An 8,015-nucleotide genomic window follows, 5' to 3' on the forward strand; every position below is an offset into this window, starting at 1 on the left:
AGGGGTGGGGTTAGGTGTGCTCATTAAAACGCAGTTTCCATCCGCTCCACTAGGCGGCATCAGCGAGCTTGCTCTTTTAGCCTGAACACCTTTGACAACAGCGACACAGTTCAACACAGGTACACCGTTTTACTGGTGTCAAGTTGAGCGCCAGCAGATGACAGCTCAGTGCCAGACTCATAATGTCAGTCAACAGCGAAGAAAAGCCACACAAAGTGCAGAGATGGAGAGTAACGCGACTCACCTGTAAGTGACTTTGTTTCGTTGGTTTAGTTTGTAGTGATGTTGGAGTGTTTGTGTTCAGTCATTGCTCTCTCTCTCTCCTCTGCAGCAGTGAAGATACACACGTGTGTCTGTTGTGTTTCTGCAGATCTTTGACCAGCGCTCAACAGCTGATGCTCCTCCACACACTCCTCCACATCCAGGCGGATTCACAGCTCCAGTAAAGGTATTTATGAGCTCATATTTCCAGTAGAGTCCAGAAAGTGTGTTTGTTGTGCTGCTGGTCTGTCGCGTGTTTGTTGGGGGAGGGACTTTCTGTAGAAAGCATTTGATTGGCCAGATTTGCTGTCGAGTCCTCAATACAGTATGAGGAGAGTTTAGGAGTAAATGATGATATTTTCCAGTGTTTAATTGTGTTTAGTAACATTTAAAGCCCCACAAGCAGCTGTAAGATCATTTAAAATATGCTTGATGTGTTTGATTGAAGAATAAGCAGGTTTTACACATTTTGAACAATGAAATATAATAATATATTAGCAGATGATGCAGTTTAAATGTATTTTGAATAATTTACATTTTATATTAATTATTTGTGTTTATTTATTTTTTTCTAAATGTGTAAATGTGGTCATCCTTACACTGGAGAAAGAAGTGTTGGTGTGTGTGTGCTGATGGTGTAGTGGTCAGAGCACACAGCATGAGATGTGAAGTTCTCACAGCATACCTGGGTTCAAATCCAAGCCCTGTTACTGCTCTTTACTGCTGATGCAATTACAAAATACAAAAGTGTTTTTCCTCATTTGTGCTCCCGCACTGATTACTTCCCTATCAGTAGCTCCTTTGGTGTGATCCACACAGCGAAGTGGGTTTCAGAGCCAAACCTCTACCTTGTCCTCATTGAATGTGTGTTCAGCCACAGTGTGGGATTCAAACCTCCACTCATCTGTATGGTAGTCAAACACTCATACACTGCACCACAGGGCTTGACTTCTGGCAGTAGTTGTTTGTGAGCCAAATTACAAAGAAATTCATCTCAAATCACGGTTAAAGTTAAGAAATAGATAAAGCTTCATTCAAACATCTGCTTCACAATCCAGAGACAGTGGCTCAGGTCATAAAGTGTTGAGCTTTAATCAAGGAGACCCGGGTTCGAACCTTGCTATGGCTAATGTCCATCTTGAGTTCATTATATTCACCATCAGCGTCCTGCCCTGATGATGGAAGCTGATGGTGAATATAATGAGCTCAAGTTGGATGATGAACACTGATGTGAAACTCATGATGGGTGAGTCAATAAACACAAGTTCTCTGAGGAGAGACTCATAAAGTCAAAGGTTCAAATCTGACTTGTATCTTGTTCTAGCAGGATTCGATCCTTCACGCTTCTGTACGAAAGTTGGAAGCTCATCCTCTGAACCACAGAGCTTGACATTTGGCATCAGTTGTTTTGTGAGCCAAATTACGAAGAAACAAATGTCAAACCTTGGTCATAACGACATTAGTGATAAAGCCCCATTCAGATATCTCCTCCAACATCTAGACTCGGTGGCTCAGGTCATAAAGTGTTGAGCTTTAATCAAGGAGACCCGGGTTCAAACCTCACCATGGCTAATGTCCATCTTGAGCTCATTATATTCACCAAGAGCTCCTGATGATGAACGCTGATGTGAAACTCATGATGGGTGAGTCAATAAACACAAGCTCACTGAGGAAGAGACTCATAAAGACAAGGGCTCAGATCTGACTTGTATCTTGTTTTATTGAAACAGCTCACACACAGGTCTGCAGTCAAACACCAGTACCAGCAAGTGTTCAGTCAGGAGATCTGTGGCTCTGTGGTAAGAGCGCTGCCCCACGGCTTCAGGGGTTGCTGGTTCAATGCCAGCCAGAACTCTGCGATATGAGTGAATGGTGAGTGAGTGTGAGGCGCGCCTGAAGAAGGGGGGATACCAGTTCGGTCTCCCCCTGGAGCTTCCGGAGCCGTGTCCAGCAGGGGTTATACTTTACAGCCTGACAAAAAAAATTTAAAATGAACTGTATAAAAATTCTGGACCTTCATCCCTTCCCCACCCGTTTCGGTTACCATCATTTGCTTTCTAGAGGAGTGACCCTCCACAAAGAAAATGATGGTAACCGACATGTGGAAGAGACAATCACACATAATCTACATCACCTGTGCAGCAGCAGATGCTCATCATCAGTACAGTCAGTGTCTGTCCACACGTCTCTGCTTCTGTTCAACAGGCTTACAGTCCACAACACTTCACTGATCCTGTAGAGTCGACACATTATTACACACACTGCATATCTGATCTTACAATAGACAAATATTACACATGTATGAAGTATTGCGCCCTCCTGTGGAGAGATTTCTGAATTACACATTCAAATCTAATGAATTAAAAATATTCGCCCTTGTGTGGTGATTTTTATGGAAGCAAAAAAAAAAAAAAAAACATTAATTGGAAAAAAAATAATAATAAGTAAAAAAATAAATAAAAAGGAAAAAATCAATTTAAGTCAGAATTGAGAGTTTTAAAGGAGTTTCCTGTTATGGCGATTGGCCATAAATGAAGTGTTAAAGACTCTTTCTTTAGGTTCTCTGCTTGTGATGTGGTATGGATTCGCAGCCCAGTTTACCAGTAAAGGCCAGGAATACACAGTATTTGGTTGACATATTCACTGAACTGAAATATAAACTAATACAACCCTTTTAGATTTAGCCCTTTATAATGTCTATGTATGATATGTCTGCAGCTCACAAAAGCAGCACACGAGTGCACTTTTGCAATATGAAACAAATAACAGCTGCGACAAAATGTAACTCATATAATTGTTACGCATATAATAGATAAATAATATAGAAATCCTAATTTTAGACTTTTGGAGGAATCACACAACCTATAGCTAGTTTCAGGCGCTCTGTTTATTGCTTTATAATTGCCATTTAGACCAAATGGTAATAAAGAACAAATCCATACGAATAAATAGACAGCCTAGTTCAACTATATATTTCATTTTTGAAAGCGTGATAAACAATAAAAAGTCAGATAAAGGCTTTATGTTGTGATTATGAGCTAATGTGCATGTGTCTTTAAAACTCCATTTATGGCCAGTCGGCATAACAGGAAACTCGTTTCTAACTTGGAATTCTGACTTAATAACTCGCAAATCCTATAACATATCTGTGTATCCTTCAGAAATCCCACAACAGCTCGACAGTGAAGAAAAGCTACACCAAATGCATAAATGGAGAGTAACGCGACTCACCTGTAAGGGACTTTGTTTTGTTGGTTTAGTTTGTAGTGATGTTGTTGGAGTGTTTGTGTTCAGTCATTGCTCTCTCTCTCTCTCTCTCTCTCTCTCCTCTGCAGCAGTGAAGATACACTCTTTTAGCCTGACCACCTTTGACAACAGCGACACCAGATCAACACAGGTACACCGTTTTACTGGCTTCAAGTTGAGCTCCAGCAGATGACAGCTCAGTGCCAGACTCATAATGTCAGTCAACAGCAGATATTACAGCCCGACAGTGAAGAAAAGCCACACCAAGTGCAGAAATGGAGAGTAACGCGACTCACCTGTAAGTGACTTTGTTTCGTTGGTTTAGTTTGTAGTGATGTTGTTGTAGTGTTTGTGTTCAGTCATTGCTCTCTCTCTCTCTCTCTCCTCTGCAGCAGTGAAGATACACACGTGTGTCTGTTGTGTTTCTGCTGCAGATCTTTGACCAGAGCTCAACAGCTGACGCTCCTCCACACACTCCTCCACATCCAGGCAGATTCACAGCTCCAGTAAAGGTATTTATGAGCTCATATTTCCAGTAGAGAGTCCAGAAAGTGTGTTTGTTGTGCTGCTGGTCTGTCGCGTGTGTGTTGGGGGAGGGACTTTCTGTGGAAAGCATTTGATTGGCCAGATTTGGTGTCGAGTCCTCAATACAGTATGAGGAGAGTTTAGAAGTAAATGATGATATTTTACAGTGTTTAATTGTGTTTAGTAACATTTAAAGCCCCACAAGCAGCTGTAAGATAATATGAAACATGTTCATGTGTTTGATTGAAGAATAAGCATGTGTTTCACATTTTGAATAGTGAAATATAATAATATATTAGCAGATGATGCAGTTTACATTTATTTAAAATAATTTACATTTGATATGAATTATTTGTGTTTATTTAATTATTTTTTTCAAAATGTGTAGAATGTGGTTATCCTCCCACTGGAGAAAGAAAGGTGTGTTTATGTGTGTGGTGATGGTGTAGTGGTCAGAGCACACATCATGACAGCTGAAGCTGTCACAGCATACCTGGGTTCAAATCCAAGCACTGCTGCTGCTTTTTACTGAGGTAGTCAGGAAAAAACCCAAAGTAGTTTAATGTTTGTGGTCCTGTCCTAATTGCCTTTCCGTTTGCACTTGCATTGGTGTGCGCGACACATCGATGTAGGTTTCGTACCCAGGCCTCTGCTGTAACCACGTCCACTGCAAATATGTGTTCAGCCACTCGCCCATCATGACTTTCAGTCTGTCAGCTGCTGTTTGGGCCACACTGTTTGATTGAATCCCAGCAACCAAAGGTAAAGTAAGCAATAGTGACTCATAGGGACTCAAACCCGTGTCTTCTGTATGGCAGTCATAGGCTCATCCACTGAACCACAGGGCTTGGCTTGGCTTTTGGCAGTAGTTGTTTTGTGAGCCAAATTACAAAGAAACACATGTCACACCTTGGTCGTGCTGAAAATAGTGATAAAGCCCAATTCAGACACTCTCCGCATCGTGTAGACTCGATGGCTCAGGTCATAAAGTATTGATCTTTAATCAAGGAGACCCGGGTTCAAACCTCACTATGGCTAATGTCCATGTTGAGCTCATTATACTCACCATGAGCTCCTGATGATGGACGCTGATGTGAAACCAATGATGAATGAGTGAATAAACACAAGTTCTCTGAGGAAGAGACTCATAAAGACAAGAGTTCAGATCTGACTTGTATCTTGTTCTAGCAGAAGTGGGATTCGATCCTTCACACTTCTAAATGGCAGTTGAAAGCTCATCCACTGAGCCACAGGTTTTGAGATTTGGCAATAGGCTTTTTGTGAACCAAATTACAAAGAAATATGTGGTAAACCTTGGTCATAATGAGACTAGTGATAAAACCCCATTCAGATATCTCCTCCAACATCTAGACTCGGTGGCTCAGGTCATAAAGTGTTGAGCTTTAATCAAGGAGACCCGGGTTCAAACCTCACCATGGCAAATGTCCATCTTGAGCTCATTATATTCACCAAGAGCTCCTGATGATGAACGCTGATGTGAAACTCATGATGGGTGAGTCAATAAACACAAGCTCACTGAGGAAGAGACTCATAAAGACAAGGGTTCAGATCTGACTTGTATCTTGTTTTATTGAAACAGCTCACACACAGGTCTGCAGTCAAACACCAGTACCAGCAGGTGTTCAGTCAGGAGATCTGTGGCTCTGTGGTAAGAGCGCTGCCCCACGGCTTCAGGGGTTGCTGGTTCAATGCCAGCCAGAACTCTGCGATATGAGTGAATGGTGAGTGAGTGTGAGGCGCGCCTGAAGAAGGGGGGATACCAGTACGGTCTCCCCCTGGAGCTTCCGGAGCCGTGTCCAGCAGGGGTTATACTTTACAGCCTGACAAAAAAAATTTAAAATGAACTGTATAAAAATTCTGGACCTTCATCCCTTCCCCACCTGTTTCGGTTACCATCATTTGCTTTCTAGTGGAGTGACCCTCCACAAAGAAAATGATGGTAACCGACATGTGGAAGAGCCAAACACACACACAATCACACATAATCTACATCACCTGTGCAGCAGCAGATGCTCATCATCAGTACAGTCAGTGTCTGTCCACACGTCTCTGCTTCTGTTCAACAGGTTTACAGTCCACAACACTTCACTGATCCTGTAGAGTCGACACAAATAAACACATTATTACACACACTGAATATCTGATCTAACAACAGACAAATAGACAAATATTACATGTGTATCAAATATTGCGCCCTCCTGTGGAGATTTCTCTGAACTACACTTTTGCAAATCTTGAATTTACTGAATTTGAAATATTCGCCCTCTTGTGGTGATTTTGTGGACTGCGCTGCTGCTGTTCTAAAATAATGAACGTTTCACCCTCCTGTGGAGATATTTCTGAATTACACCACTGCGAATTTGATGAATTTAAAATGTTCGCCCTCGTGTGGGGATTTTGGTGAATGACACCATTGCAAATCTAATTGAATGAATTTTAACACGTCGCCCTCCTGTGGAGATATTTCTGAATGACACCACTGCGAATCTAATTGAATGAATTTAAACACGTCGCCCTCCTGTGGAGATATTTCTGAATTACATCTTTGCAGATCCGTTGATTTGAAGGATTGAGGTGATGTTTTTCCTGAACTTCAGCACAGCAGATGTAAAGCACTGAGATTTCACCTTCCTGTGGCGCAGCTGTGGTTATGTTCGTTTTTATCCACTGATGCTGACGACCACAAACATTTTAATGCGTAAAAGTAAGCAGAAAGTTTTGAAGTTTAAAAAAATTAATTATTATTAAATAAAGAAATATCATCAAACTTTAAATAATACACAGTTTTTATGGGGATCTTCAAATGACAGTGAGACAGTAAACTGAGGTCATCGTGAGCACAGTTCTGCTACATGTTGAAGCGAGTCGTTTTCTGTCTTCATCTGTTCCAGGAAAGATCCAAATCTGTTCTTGTTGACTTTATTATTATGATTATTTGAGTCAGTTTTTAATCTTTGACATGATTTTGATCAGTGAATGAAGTTAAACATGACCTAATTTAGTGATGTGTTCAGTTAAAGCGTCTGTCTCTGTCAAATCTCTGTTTTCAGGATCTACCCAGCCAGGTCAGAGGTCATGGAGAGCTCTTGAGTGGAACTGGATTCCTGCTGGATTGGAAACAACTGTTTCCTGAGTTATTTGTCATTTTATGTGTTGATTCTGTTTAAAGTCATTTCCTTTGTGTGCAGGACAGACTTTCTGTGTAGCAGCAGCTGCCAGTCTGGATGTAGATTACACCAGTCTTAACCAGTTTCAGATAAGACGGCTGAGAGTACGAGAAACAGCCTCGAGGATGAAACAGGTCGTTCTCTGTAGAGCTGCTCGATATTGGAAATATGTCACATTGTGATATTTAGATTTCTGTGATTTATATTGTGATATGAGAACAATTTCACCAGATGACTTGAACGGCTCTATGTGTACAGAATTGATCATTTTAGATTGATTAGGATGATTCTGTAGAAGAGAGCATCTGAATAAATATAATAAACAATCTACAAGCTTAGATAAATGCAGTGAAGAGGAAGATAGAGATGAAATAAACAATGTTTTACTGTTTCCTGAAGAGTCTAACAGTACTCAGGTACAGCAACTGAATAATCAAATGTAAAATAACACTGCATAGTCTAGAGCAGTGTTTCCCAACCCTGTTCCTGGAGGCACACCAACAGTACATATTTTGGATGTCTCCCTTTTCTGACCCATTAACTTCAGGTGTTGGAGTCTCTTCTGATGTTATGATCAGTTGATTCAGGTCTGTTTGATTAGGGAGAGGTTGAAAATGTGTACTGTTGGTGTGCCTTCAGGAACAGGGTTGGGAAACACTGGTCTAGATAACTCAGTTAAATGAACCGTTATTAAAGTTACGAATGGAAGAATTTCTTAGGCCTGAACTGAAAATCTTCACACAGCCACAGGCCTCAAAAACACATGCAACTGCTGAACTATAATCCAGACTCCAC

At 41.1% G+C, this 8,015-nt stretch overlaps 1 long non-coding RNA gene across 2 annotated transcripts; it reads left to right on the forward strand.

The window, feature by feature from the left end:
* The first annotated feature begins 358 nt into the window (after positions 1-358).
* LOC130222588 (uncharacterized) lies at positions 359-4,806 on the forward strand. Of its 2 annotated transcripts, none has more exons than XR_008836514.1 (4): positions 359-448; positions 3,423-3,494; positions 3,597-3,805; positions 3,900-4,806. It is a non-coding gene; the product is annotated as an uncharacterized LOC130222588 (long non-coding RNA). The 2 variants fall into 2 exon arrangements; XR_008836513.1 differs by lacking the exon at positions 359-448 and adding an exon at positions 1,954-2,133.
* The last annotated feature ends 3,209 nt before the right edge of the window (positions 4,807-8,015 follow it).

The sequence above is a fragment of the Danio aesculapii genome, chromosome 4, assembly GCF_903798145.1.
Source record: "Danio aesculapii chromosome 4, fDanAes4.1, whole genome shotgun sequence".
Lineage (NCBI taxonomy): Eukaryota > Metazoa > Chordata > Actinopteri > Cypriniformes > Danionidae > Danio > Danio aesculapii.